Below are 14,999 nucleotides of genomic sequence, written 5' to 3'. Positions count from 1 at the left end.
ACCCACAGTTAGTTGGCCTTAGTGTGGATGGCCAGCAAATACTCAGACTGCTGGGATTCATACCCAAGAACAAATACTTGCTCAGGGTGGTAGTGGGAGCAGGTAAGCCTGCTCGGCATGGCATTGTTAATTCAACAGCAGTGGGAGCCTTCACCTTGAAAATAGCACAGGGGGGTTGTGGCTCAGTGGTGGAGCACTTGCTTAGCATGTAAGAGGCACTGGGTTCAATCCTCAGCACCACGTTAAAAAAATAAAACTAAAGGTTAAAAAAAAAAAAAAAAGAAAAATAGTAAGTAAAGGGCAACTGGAAATTTGGAGAGGGAGTATGTTTGTTTCTTAGTGTTTATAAATATTAAGTACTTTTGATACAACGTATACTTTTAAACTTTATAACCTTTTTTTTAAAATTGCACATCACTCCTTTATTATACTGATCTGGAAAAAGATTTATTACCGTTATGCTTACAATGAGTATTGGGCCTGTGTGGCAGGGCCAAGCAACTACAACATGACTCAGAAATCAAACACAGTGAAAGACACACTTGGGACACGATCAAGAGGCATTTCACTGCCACAAAACAAGGCAGAGGAGGGATTCTCTCAGATACATAGCGAGATACACTCCTGTACCTTACAGGCCAAGGAGCTTGTCCCATATTGGTGTGACGAATGGCTTATTTTCTGGTGACCACGTGTGGGACTAACCACTAGAAACCCCAGAGGGCTTTGTTTAGTGTGTGTGTGTATATATATATATATATATATTTATTTTTCTTTTTGTGAAAGTAAATGTAACAAACAATTCAGAGTTGATCCCAACCTTCTGGAGCCAGCTCCTCTGGGTCAGGGAGGAAATAGTTGTTTTTCTTAAATCACCATGCAGGTTACATTCATAGTCCACTGGAAGGACTAGAGCCTCCTGTCGTCCCCTTCCCCAGTGACCTGACTACAGAAGAGTGCAGAACTGGCTCTTGGAAACACAAACAGGCTCTCTTCTCTGGCTTCTTCTCATTGGTCATGCCTTGGCACAGTTCCTCTCTATCCCATTCTCAAGCAATCACTTAAAACAACAACAACAACAACAAACAGAACTACTACGTCAACTTTTCTGGATACAAGGAGGCTTCCCTGGGTTTGGACTGAGAACCTATGCCCCAGAGGTGCTATTCTGACTAGAATCTACAGAGGGAGTAGGTGCAGGAGACAAAATGCTAAAAGTAAAATGGGAGCTACTGGTCCCCATCTGCAGCTACAACTTAAGATGCCTGCAGATGTGGTCAGTGTGCAGGAGAGAGGTGCAAAGGAATGGATGGGCAGGGTGTTCCTTAGTACAATAGTCTGCTATTTGCCTTTATTTCTTCGCCTTGCCCTGTGCAGCCACAGCTTCCATTGCTTTACGAACGGTCTCCTCATTTTCCAGAAATTGCATGAGCTTGATGGGCTTCAAGTTCTTGTCCAATTCATAGACAATGGGAATACCAGTTGGCAGGTTCAGCTCCATGATGGCCTCTTCAGAGAGACCCTCCAGATGCTTGACGATGCCCCAAAGGCTGTTGCCGTGGGCTGCAATCAGAACCTGTTGCCTCTCCTTTATCTGGGGGACAAATTCTTCATTCCAGAAGGGCAGACCTCTGGCAGTGGTGCCCTTCAGACTCTCCCAGGAGGGCAGCTGATCCTCAGTAAGGTCTTTATACCTACAATCCTTACTGATATTGCTGTAGAAGGGGTGATCTGACTCCATTGGAGGTGGCGGGACATCTTAGGAGCGTCTCCATATCTTTACCTGGGCCTCCCCATGCTCAGCAGCAGTTTCTGCTTTATTGAGGCCAGTCAGACCCCCATCGTGCTGCTCATTGAGGCACCAAGTCCTCACCACTGGCAGCCACATCTGGTCAATGGCATCCAGCACTGTCCAGAGGGTTTGGAATGCTCTTTTCTGCACCGAGGTGAAGCAGATGTCAAACTCATAGCCAGCATCTCACAGCGCCTGCCCGCTGTGCTTCGCCTCCTCGTGGCCTGCCAGGCTCAGGTTGGCATCATACCAGCTGCTGAAGCGGTTCTCTGGGTTCCAGGCACTCTTGCCGTGCCAAGTCAGCACCAGCTTATAGGCAGCCATGGTGGTGACGTCCTTTTTAACCTTTTTATAAAGGTTGTTGAAGTAAAAATAATGCTCTCAGTTCTATGCATGTAAGATTAGCTATAAACAAATATTAGTAAGAATGTACAAAAAATTAAAGAAAGATACATTTGATGTTACATTTTTTATGATTGATCAGTAAACTAATATAAATCTTAGAGCACTTTTTTTTTTGAAGAACAATTTTGTTAAGTTTTCTAAATGTGTTTATGTGTTGTGCAGTGGTATGAGAAATGACCTTGGACTACTTTGTAATTGTAGATTCCAAACAATAACATTGAAGATACGCTTAAAAAAAAAAAAAAAAAAAAGAAGTATACCTTGTTTTGAGATCATATCACTGTGTGTGTGTGTGTGTCTGAAAAGTCTTCAAAAATACTTTCTACTTTTTAAGTACATATGTGTGAAGCTGGATTTTCTGCATCTGAACCCACACAGTTCCATGATTGGATACAGAAGCAGTTACAAAATCCAGATGTCTTCCTTTAAGCCAGTTATTAAAGAGACATGCACAAATAGAAAAACAAATTCTTCTGGGGATTTTTGGAGGGGGAATTGGGGTAGATAGTTTTTATGAGATATAGTCTTTAACTTGTAGTGAGTTTATTGTTCATTTCAAAAGAAGTAATATTTTAAAATGTCTGTTTCAATTTTTTCTAGCTTTATTGACATTTTACTGACATTGTATACATTTAGGGCATGTAAACAATTGATCTTGATATACCTGCTATTTTTTGATGTAGGCATATACACTGAAATGATTACTACAATCAAATTAATTAACATATTCATAATCTCCCAGTTACCTTTTTTGTGGTAAGGCCAGTTAAGATCTCTCAGCAGATTTCAAATATATATTACAGTATGTTGGTATATCCCGTATACCTTACAGTGTAGGCATCAGGCTGTACATGTTCTTTTGTAGCTCTCTGAGTTTCTTTAGGGTGATTACTTTGCATCCAATCAGTTCATAGATCTCTGCTTCTTTAAGTTTGCTTACTGATGATTGATTTTGTTGCCTTACTTTGGTGACTGTGTATTTGAAGGAGTTACTTCTTTAAGATTTTATAGGGAAAGTCAGTCAATATTCAGCCCATCAAGAGATTCTGGGCTGGTAGCTAGGCTGGCTGGTGTGCAGATGGCTTGATGCTGGAGTCCTCCGTAGCTTGGTTTGGTTCCTTGATCAGCATTCAGATATGCCTGGCTCCTGGGTTCAGGATCAGTCCTGTGCCTGGGTCACTGGGTGTGGGCCCGGATCCTGGGCTTGTGTGACTAACGCCATCCTGTGCTATTATCTTTTGGATTAGGCCTAGAGCTGGAATCCATGGCAGCCTACCATGTGCTGAGGTAGGCATTGTTCCTGTGAGGTAGCTGACCTGGCTACCTGACTGAGACCAGTTGTGGTTGTCTGATACTGCATCTGATGGAGCCGGAGTCTGTTGGGGCAAGCCTTATGGCTGGGTCCATACAGGCAGACCTGGTGTCTGGTTTTGAAGGGGCCATCCTGGCACCAGAGTCTATTGGAATTAATCTGGAGTCTGGGGCTTTGGGGGTAATATGAAACTGTCCTTTATGCCCTCTTCAATGGATCCTTTCTTATTTCTTTGCTTCATGTTGGTGCTGTAGCCTCTCACCTGGATTCTTTAGCTCTTGTTAAGGTAGTTTTTGAGTGAATGGTTGTTCAGATTGATGAGTCTGGGAAAGGATGCGTGTCATCTTACTGATGTCATTCATTCTGTTTATTTTTAGTACAGTATGTATTGATATATATAATCCATATAAACAAGTTTTTTGGTGTTTTAAGTAACTTTTAATAGTGTGAAGTAATCCTTTGTCAAGAAAGTTAGAGAACTGTAGTTTAGATGAAAGAATACTGAAGAAACATGACAATAAAATGTGATATGTGATTCTGGACCAGATCTGCTCCAGGAAGAAATGCTCCAGGAGGAAATGTTTTAAGGGCACTTAAGGTAAGTGTGAAACCTACTTATGTTAGAAAAATAGACATATATACATTTATTTGGGAGGAGAATGAAAAGACATATGGCAAAAATGTCAAATTGAATTCTGTACAAGGAATGTATAGGTGTTCTCTGCACAATGTGAAATTATTTCAAAATAAAATTAAACAAATTATAAAGCAATGTAATGAGAATCTTCCAAGTAATTTTTAAAAATTTATTAGTGACTGCTTTATTTTATTTTATTTTTTTTTAATTTTATTGTAAACAAATGGGATACATGTTGCTTCTCTGTTTGTACATGGAGTAAAGGCATACCATTTGTGTAATCATAAATTTACATAGAGTAATGTTGTTTGATTCATTGTTATTTTTCCCTTCCCCCCACCTCTCCCACCCCTCTTTTCCCTCTATACAGTGCTTCCTTCCTCCATACTTGCCCCCCTCCCTAACCCTAACTCTAACCCTAACACTAACCCTTCCCTCCCCCCATTATGTGTCATCATCCACTTATTAGCGATATCATTCGTCCTTTGGCTTTTTGAGATTGGCTTCTCTCACTTAGCAAAATATTCTCCAATTTCATCCATTTGCCTGCAAATGCCATAATTTTATCATTCTTTATGGCTGAGTAATATTCCATTGTATATATATACCACAGTTTCTTTATCCACTCATCAATTGAAGGGCATCTAGGTTGGTTCCACAGTCTGGCTATTGTGAATTGAGCAGCTATGAACATTGATGTGGCTGTATCTCTGTAGTATGCTGATTTTAAGTCCTTTGGGTATAGGCCAAGGAGTGGGATAGCTGGGTCAAATGGAGGGTCCATTCCAAGTTTTCTAAGGAATCGCCACACTGCTTTCCAGAGTGGCTGCACTAATTTGCAGCCCCACCGGCAATGTATGAGTGTACCTTTCTCCCCCATCCTCGCCAACACCTGTTGTTGCTCGTATTCTTGATAATCACCATTCTAATTGGGGTGAGATGGAATCTTAGGGTGGTTTTGATTTGCATTTCTCTTATTACTAGAGATGTTGAACATTTTTCCATATGTTTGTTGATTGCTTGTAGATCTTCTTCTGTGAAGTGTCTATTCATTTCCTTGGCCCATTTGTCAACTGGATTATTTGAATTCTTGGAGTAGAGTTTTTTGAGTTCTTTATAGATTCTGGAGATTAGTGCTCTATCTGAAGTATGATTGGCAAAGATATTCTCCCACTCTGTAGGCTCTTTCTTCGCATTGCTGATAGTTTCCTTTGCTGAGAGAAAACTTTTTAGTTTGAATCTATCTCAGTGGTTGAGTCTAGCTTTTATTTCTTGTGCTATGGGAGTCCGGTTAGTGACTGCTTTATTATGTTTGTGAATGACCGAAAGTTTTGAGCAATTGAAGACACCTGAGCTAAGTACCTTGGAGTTTTTACTGCTTTTCAAAGAACACTCTTTGGGCTCTGCTGCCCTCTAGTGACTCTTATGTTTATGTGCAAATTCATTCTGCAAGTGGTGTAACTTGGGAGTTTAGAGCACAGTAATAATCATCATCATCATTATCATAATAGTTGTTGTTATTACTAGAGACAGGGTCCTGCTAAGTTATCTAGACTGTCCTTGGACTTGTGATTCTCCTGTTTTAGCTTTTTAAGTCTTTGGGATTATAGATGTAATCATCAATTAAAAATAACTTAGTATTAGTAAAATAGTTTTTTTTCAGTGGTAGTAGTGCTGAGGACACTACCATCAGCCACATGTGTTGCCTGCTTTTTCTTTGAGTTTCTCTCTTTGGTGCTGGGGGATCAATCCTAGGGCTTTACCTTGGATACAGCCATAGCTTGTCTCTGTTTTTTTCTTTTTTTGTAGTACTGGGGATTAAACTTGTGTACTCAATTACTGAGCTACATCCCCAGCCCTTTTAATTTTTGAGACAGATTCTCACTAAGTTGCTCAGGTGGGCCTCAAACTTGCGATTCTCCTACCTCATCTGGCCCCATTCATTGGGATTGTGGGCCTGTGCCACTGTTCCCAGACTTGGCCTTAATTTTTAAAGTACATTTTTAAAAATTCATGTTAGGATTCTAGGCCAACGGTGTTTTTCAGGACCTTAAAATATCATTCAGTTGTCCTTTGACGTATCTTCTTTGGTCTTACTGTTGTTCTTTGAAGGTAATGTGATTTTCCTTGTGACCATTTGTAACGTTTTTCCCTTATTTTTGGTTTTCAGCAGTTTTATTGTGATGTGCTTTGGTGTTATTTTCTTTGCATTCCTCCTGCTTGGAGTTTTCAGGACTTGATGTTTTTCATTATTTTGGGAAAATACATGGCTATGGTGTTTTTTAGTATTACTTATATCCCATTACCCAAGATGAAACCTTTCAGAGGAGTCACAAATTCAAAACTATTCCCATAATATCACTAAGACGACATTTGCTCTTTTTATTTGTATTTGCACAAGTTTCCCAGAGAAAACTGAGTTTCCTAGAGGTCGTATGACATGTAAAGATACTATCTTAATGGTGAATGTAGTTTATGCTTGTATATTCTTTATTTTATTTTAGAAAAATTAAAGCTGATTTTTATTTTATCAACAGTCATTCTTTAAACATGAACCTGCATATATAATATTCTATGCACACCTCAGTTAACATTAGTTAATAAAAGTTAAACACACAACATACATCCTTTAAAAACTGTCAAAATGTAAGCTTAAAACTCTAAGAAAGCTTTTTAAAAATTTGTTTTTGTAGTTGTAGATGGACAGCATGCCTTTATTTTATTTATTTTTTTATACGTGCTAAGGATTGACCCTAGTGCCTCACACGTGCTAGGCAAGCACTCTGCCACTGAGCTCCAGCTCCAGCCCGCAAACTTAAAATGTTAAACGAAAGTCTTAACTAATTGAAAAAAAAGTTTTGTGTTGGGTATCATTCGTACGACACAGTTAATTTAAATATTTTCATTTTGGCTGCACATGAAAAAAGCAGCAGTAGAAAATAAAGTCATTGAAGGTTGTAAATAGCAGAGTAGGGAATTTGCCATGCAGGAGAAGCAGTATTAAATAATAGTCTTAAAAAAAAGTGAACATTTAAAACTGTTTAGTTCAAATCACAGAATTTTTCTCAGTAGAAAACCCAATGCAGTACATGATAGCTGCCTTAGCTGGCCTGTTTAAAAGGATGACATCCCCTCAGTGTATAACTTCACTGATTTTGGCACAGCAAAGAAGTCTTAAGAACAAGAACATGATTAAAAAAGAGGGAAGAGGAACCAAGGAAAGAAATAAAAGCAAGAATAAATGAGATAATAATTATAATCACTAAAAAACTGCATTCTCAATCATTGCAGAATACTGTCTTCTGTTTGCTTGTGTATTCTTATGTTTACATTTTGTTCGGTTTTAATTTTTTTTCTTTTTCTTTTGTACTGAGAATTGATCCTAGGGGCACTTAACCACTGAGCACACTCCAGCCCTTTCTATTTTATTTTATTTTTTAATATAGAGTCTCACTAGATTGCTTATGGCTTAGCTGAGCTGCCAAGGCTTGTCTTGAACTTACAATCCTCCTTCCTCAGCCTCCTGAGTTGCTGGTATTACAGGCATGCACCACTGTGCCTGGCTTTCAATTTTAATTTTTATATGGCAAATATCAATAAATGACAACATATATAAAAGTTCTGGGGAAGACTGTGGAACCAACCTAGATGTCCTTCAATTGATGAATGGATAAAGAAACTGTAGTATATATATATACAATGGAATATTACTCAGCTATAAAGAATAATAAAATTATGGCATTTGCAGGCAATGGATGAAATTGGAGAATATCATGCTAAGTGAGATAAGCCAATCTCAAAAATCCAAAAGGCGAATGATCTCACTGATAAGCGGATGATGACACATAATGGGGGGTGGGAGGGGGCAAGAATGGAGGAAGGAGGGACTGTATAGAGGGAAAAGAGGGGTGGGAGGGGTGGGGGGAAAGGAAAAATAACAGAATGAATCAAACATCATTACCCTATGTAAATGTATGATTACACAAATGGTATGCTGTTACTCCATGTATAATCAGAAACAACATGTATCCCATTTGTTTACAATGAAAATAAATAAAAAAAAAAGTTCTGGGGAAACTCAATATTTTTAAGAATGTAAAAATATCATTGGGCTAAAAAGCTTGAGAACTGGTTGGTTAGGTCTCTTAACTATATATCCCCAGTGTTTCTTGCTTCTTGTTTTCTTCTGTATTTTACATCTTTTCCCCTTTTCTTGTGATTTAATATGAACATTTTGTGTTCATTAATATTCACTTTTCTTGGTGGTAAATTATCAAATGGAATTCTTAATTTAAAAATTTAATAAATTGTATTTTTCAGTTCTTAATTTTCTTCTCAGTTTTTAATAAACATAAGTTGTAAGAGTCTGGTCAGTTCTCCATTGTACAGTCTATTTTGACTGTCATCTCCTATTTTTTTCTTGTTCTATCAATTGTAACCATTTAAAAATCTCTGTCTGATAAGTTTAGTATCTGTTTTATCTGTGAATCTTTATTTTTTAGTGATCTGATCCTCTCTTGGTGTGCCTCGTAATTTTGTATTGAATAGATGAAAAAATAGTGAGGGCTCTGATTGATATTTTCCTTCTAAAGAAAAGGTTTACCTCTTTGTTGATAAGGCAGATGGTATGACAATGACTTTAATACAGTGAGGACTGAGCTGGTAAATCTAGGTTTTGGTTTTGGCAAGGCTGTGACTGTCTCTGGTTCTTTACTGCCTCACTGGCGTCATCTTCTAGACATTTCCTCAGAGCCTGGAGTGATGCTCTAGGGCCCCTTTCCCCAGCTGAATCCTGGATCTATTTTTTGTTTCCTCTTTGAGGACTCCCTAAAACTGTTTTGTTTCTCTGGGCTATTTGCTTATCTTTTTAGTTTGTAGCTTAGTAATTTGGCAAATGTGAAAATCATGAGTGTTTGGGTTTTTTTTCTCCGTTTTTCTTTGGCAGGATTCTAATTTCTCTGTTTCTGCACTGGGAATTGAACCCAGGGCCTCACGCATGTTAGGTAAGCGCTGTACTACTGAGTTATACAGTACATCCTTCTAGTTTCTTAAGTGTCTAATTTGAATTACTCGAATTCTATAAAACTTTCAAAAGCTGATTTCTCTGCTTTTTAGTCATGGCCTTCCACTTGGTCACTTTGCTGGGAATTTTTTTTTTTTTTTTTTCCCAGTGCTGGGGATTGAACCCAGGGCCTTCTGCTTATGAGGCAAACTCTCTACCTACTGAGCTACATCCCCAGCCCTTTGCTGGGAATTTCAGTCTCTTGTGTGTAGATTTGGCAAATGCCTTGGAGGTCAAAAAAAAAGAAAAAAAAAAAAGACTCAACTCATCCTCATTGTTCATCCTGTCCATTGTTTTGTTCCCTTAATTCCTGGCGTCTGAGGAGCTCTGTAAGTTAGCTAAGAAAGAACATCACAAATAAGTCTGCAGAAGGCCTGGCAAGGTATCAGTTTCCATTGGAGTAGGAGAAAAGAGCTTCAAGACAGGTTTCCAGGAGAGGGAAATTCCAACAAGAAAGGAATGGTAATCTTCACATAAGATTTATAAGGTTTGTAAGTGAAGAATAAGTATAAATGTTATTTATTGGCTTTCAAAGACAGAGTATGACCAATTCATGAAAAACAATTATGATTATAGAACAGAATATATATGCTGTCAACCCTTTCCATGCAAAATTCATTTCTGCATTTGAGGGAGGCAGAAACAGGAACAAAGAGGAAGTAAGGGGAGCACTAATATCCCATTTTGCACTGCATTCAGATTTTGTTATTAATGATACAAGAAAGAAAAGCATGGATTTTAAAAGCATGGATTTTAAATATATTACTTTATTATTAAAGTAATATATTTTTTCTTGTTCTGAAGATTATGCCCAGGGGTGCTCTACTACTGAGCTATGTCCCCAATCTTTTATTTTATTTTATTTAAAAAATGTTTTTGAGACAGGGTCTTGCTAAGTTCTTGAGACTGGTCTTGAACTTGCCATTCTCCTGCCTCAGCCTCCTGAGTCCATGGGATTATAGGCATGTGCCATAGCACCTGACTGAAGTAATCTTTAGGAGAACTATAAGTGGTTTAAATATATTGAGAAGAGAAGTAGAAGAATGATATGGTATGATGAATTATGATATGGTAAGTTTTGATTAATTATAGCATGAGGTGAACAATATCTAAAATTGATAAAAGGAAAATAACAATGTTATTATATTACTTAAAGATATGGATTTACCTCCAGAAAATGAAAATGGAACTATTTTTTAAAATCCTAATTGATTTTCTCTGGAAAATTGGAATGGGAAACTCAAGATGCTGAGAGATCCTGTAATGGGATAAAGATAAGCAACAAAACTACACTAACTTACTACTCCAAAGATTGATAGTACCAGCCTGGCATGGTGGCACATGCCTGTTATCCCAGCAATTCTGGAGACTGAGACAGGAGGATTGCAAGTTTGAAGGCAGCCTGAACCCTTTGGTGAGACTGTATCTTAAAAATAAAATAAAATACACTTCTGGGGATATAGCTCAGAGATAGAATGTTCTATGGTTCAATCCGAGTAATGTGAGGGAATTTTGAAACAGAAAAAAAAATGATAGTAACTACAAATGTGAGGTGAAGGAAATGGATGTATACTCAAAAAGAAAGCAAGAAAGAATCAGTAGGTGGAATAGCATAAAATTAAAAAGCTTTTGCACAGCAAGGGAAGTGAGTGTGAAGAGAGAGCCTATGGATGGGAGAAATTCTTTGCCAATTACTCTTCTGTCAGGGAATTAATAACTTGAATATATAAAGAAATAAAAAACTTGACGCCAAAAACACACTGATAACCCACTAAATAAATGGGCAAAAAGATCTAAAGAGAGATATGTCTTAAAAGAAGAACTACAATGACCAAAAAATATATGAAAAACGTTCAACATCCTTAGCAATCAGAGATATGCAAATCAAAACTACACTGAGGGTTCATCTCATCCCCATTACAATGGCAATCATCAAGAACACAGATAACAATACTTGTTAGTGAGGATGTGGGGAAAAGGTACACTTACCCATTGTTGGTGGGACTGCAAGTTAGTACAGCCACTCTGGAAAGCTGTATGAAGATTTCCCAGAAAACGAGGCAGGCATGCAACCACCATATGACCCAGCTATCCTAATTATTGGTATTTATCTAAAAGAACTAAAATCAGCACACTATAGTGATATATGCATACCATAGCAGCACAATTCACATCAGCCAAGTTATGGAACCAGCCTATGTGCCCTTCAGGTGCCCTTCACTAGATGAATGGATAAAAAAAAAAATGTGACACACACACACACACACACACACACACACACACACACACACAATGGGGTTTTATTCAGCCATAAAGAATAATGAAATTATGTTAGTTGCTGGTAAATGAATTGAAGTGGAGAACATCTTGCTAAATAAATTAAGCCAGACTCAGAAAGTTAAGGGTCAAAGCTAGAGAGAAAAAGGGAATTAAAAAAAGGAATCATGCAAAAATAGAAGGGCGATCAGTAGAGCAGAAGTAGGGGACTAAGGGTGAGGGAGGAGGAGAAGGGAAAGGGGTAGAAATGGGGAATGAGGTCAAATTATGCTAGGTGCATATATAAATATACCACAATGCATTCTAATTTTGTACATAACTGTAATGTATCAAGTAAAAAGGACCATATATAATAGAAGGAAGACCAGTAGAGTAGAGGAGGAGATCCCGGGGAGGGAGGAGAAAGGAAGAAGTTGCACTGGGGTTTGAAATAGAAAAAACTGTGTTATATGCTGGATTAGTCAGGGTTCTCTAGAAGAACAGAATCAATAGGAAGTATGATTATAAAAGGGGGATTTATTAGATTGGATTACATGACCAGAAGCTAGATAGTCCACAATGACTGTCTGCAGGCTGGAGAGCTGGAATAACCAGTAGCTGTGCAATCCAATACGCAGAAGCCCGAGAACAAGAGGGATCAACAGTGCTACCCTTCTCCGAGACTGAAGGCTTCTGGAAACTCCCTGGAGAATCACTGGTAGAAGCCGTTTGTAAGAGTGAAGAAACCAGAGTCCGATATCCTCAGACCATTGAAGCAGCAATCAAGGACCCTTTCAAGAAGAGTCCAGCTTGCATCTGCTGCTGCTTCCTTGTTCTTCTAACTTTTATTCGATTTAGGCCACCATCCAGTTGGATGGTTCTGCCCATGGTCTCCACTTCAGTTGTCTGTCCCACTTCCAGTCATTCCTAGACACACCCTCATCCACATACCCAAAATCCTCTTAATTCATTGGCACTTCTTAATCCAATCAAGTTGACCATTGAACTTAATCCAACAAATTAACCATTACATATACACTCATTAATAGGTCAAAATTAACTCCACTTTTTTGTATAACTGTAATGCACTAAAAATAAAAAAGCAGGAAAGGAGGAAATAATTTACATTAATAAAATTACCTATATGAGTAGGCTTAAATCCCTTTATTTTCCTTTGTGTTTTGTATTTGCCCTATGTATTCTTTCTTTCTTTCTTTCTTTCTTTCTTTCTTTCTTTCTTTCTTTCTTTCTTTCTTTCTTTCTTTCTTTCTTTTTTGTTACTCTCCTTAACTAATTAGAATAACCAGATTTTTTTTTTTTTTTTAGGACTCCACTGTTGGCTTATTAGGTATACCTTTTTATATGGGGGTATCCCTCCTCACCCCCTCATCCCCCATGGTTGCTCTAGGTTTTACAATAGGTATCTTTACTTTATCACAATCTATGATCAGATGATATAATGCCTCTTCACATATAAGGTATCCTTATAACAGCAACTTTAATTTCCTCCATTGATTTATATATATATATATATATATATATATATATTTTTTTTTTTTTTTAGTTGTAGATGGATACAACCTTTATTTATTTTTATGTGGTGCTGAGAATCAAACCCAGTGCTTCACATGTGCTAGGCAAATACTCTACCACTGAGCCACAACCCCAGCCCCCCATTGATCTTTTAATTTTTAAATTGATATAAAATTTACCTCTACATGTTTTGAATTTTTCAATTCATTGATATTTTTAAAAACAGTTATCTTTTAAAGAAATTAAAAATTATATAAAATGTATTTACCCATATATTTGACATTCCATGTGCTCATTATTTCTTTGCAGATTCAAATTTTGTGATTTTATGTTATTTTTGCCTAAAGGAGTTCTTTAACATGTTTATAGTGGAGTTCTGCTGACAATAAGTACTCTTAAGATTTTGTTTGTCAGAAAATATCTTTCTTTTCAGTTTTAAAGTATATGTTTGCTGGATATAGTATTCTAGATTTACATTTTTTCCTTCAGCACTTTATAAAGTTTTCTTTCCATTGTTTTCTTGCTTACATAGTTTGGATGAGAAGTCTGCAGTCGTTCTTTGTTTCTATGTGTTTTATGTGTTCAATTCCTCCTTCTGATTTTGCTTTTTCTGCTTTTGCTTTTAAGATTTAGAAATTTTGTTCTTTATCATTGGTTTTCAGCCACTCCAGCTGTTTCTGACTAATCTATTTTCACTCTGAACATTTATTTATTTTTCCTTGCTATGTCACCTAAATTTATGGATTTAAACAATATTAATTTCCATACAGGTTTGTAATTACTTTAAATTGTGATTTCTTATGCTTTTACATGCTAATTATAGCATCAGCTTCCTTGAAGGGAAACATTCTTGTCTTTTTCTCTTTAGTAAATTCTCCATAAATACTTGTTAAAGAAACCCAAGGTAGGAAATTATCCAAATTCCCTAGTGTACACAATATTGTTACATTTCTGAGAAAAGTTTCTATTTAATTTGCTGATGCCAGTTATTTTATTTTATTATTTAATAGTCAAATTTTTCCTGTCTTTTGAAAGTTTGTTTTTCCTACTTTGTCTGTCTTGAACCTTAAAAATGTTGCCCCTACTTTCCCTCATTAAATAAATAAACAAGTTATTCCATATGTTGGAAAAATAGAATGTGGTAGTAATATTTTATAACTTTGGAAAATTGTATTCATATGACCATTTGAAGGCATAATTTACTGGTGAGCAGTTTTTATCTTTGGTGATAATTGGGACCATATTACATCACCACTTTGTTGAGTTTAGAGTTGATCTGCATAGGGTATAAGATATTCTAACAAAGTTTTCTGACTCAGACCAGATTGATCTATTGAAAATGGATGAGTAATGAAAGTGTGCATTAGGCCCAAGGTATCCAACATGTTTTAATTGTAGATCATTTCTAAAAGGAGTACAGCTTACTTTCCCTACAGTTTCCCTTTGTAATTTCGTGGTGTCTTTTATTGAGCCAGCCAGCAGTTTTAGTCACCTCTCTTTAGAAAAGATGTCTAAACACATTAAACTATATCATTAGGTATTTATGTTATTGAAGTAATCTTTCTTCAATCATTATTTTATTGTTTGAGTTTTGTTATCACTCATTTTGCTAAAGTTCTTTTCCTTGTTTAGGACTTTTTTTCCTCAGATCAAGCCATGTAGATGTCTTTTTCTTATTTTTCGGAGTCTAAAAAATAATATCAGTTTAGTATCATTTATATAGTAGAACATATGTTTGATTTCTTGGTCCAGAAAAAAAGTACAATTATTGAAGAGAGTGGATGCTGACATGGTTCCACAAAGAGACAATTAATGACAAAAGTGAGGCCTTTAGCCAAGACCATGACCATCTCTAAACTGATCCTATCTTGGCATGTAAAGGACTCTGTAGCAAGATCACTCTGATATGCCAGGACAATCTGTTGGGAGCATGACCCAGATTATTGCTCTGGTTAACATTTGAAAATGATTTCTTGGTGGAGCATCTGTGACCTCAGAATTA

At 37.0% G+C, this 14,999-nt stretch overlaps 1 protein-coding gene and 1 pseudogene across 6 annotated transcripts in view; one reads left to right on the top strand and one right to left on the bottom strand.

Annotated features, from left to right (window-relative positions):
* Window positions 1–14,999, top strand: part of EXOC6B (exocyst complex component 6B) — a 603,818-nt gene that overhangs the window by 52,184 nt on the left and 536,635 nt on the right. The gene's annotated exons all lie outside the window — the stretch shown is intronic.
* On the bottom strand, window positions 407–2,263 carry LOC306644461 (phosphoglycerate mutase 1-like; annotated as a pseudogene). Its single transcript has one exon. The product of its transcript is annotated as a phosphoglycerate mutase 1-like (transcript).

This window comes from Sciurus vulgaris (genome assembly GCF_902686455.1).
Source record: "Sciurus vulgaris genome assembly, chromosome: 14".
In the NCBI taxonomy this organism is placed as follows: domain Eukaryota; kingdom Metazoa; phylum Chordata; class Mammalia; order Rodentia; family Sciuridae; genus Sciurus; species Sciurus vulgaris.
This window is presented reverse-complemented; position numbering and strand designations above follow the sequence as displayed.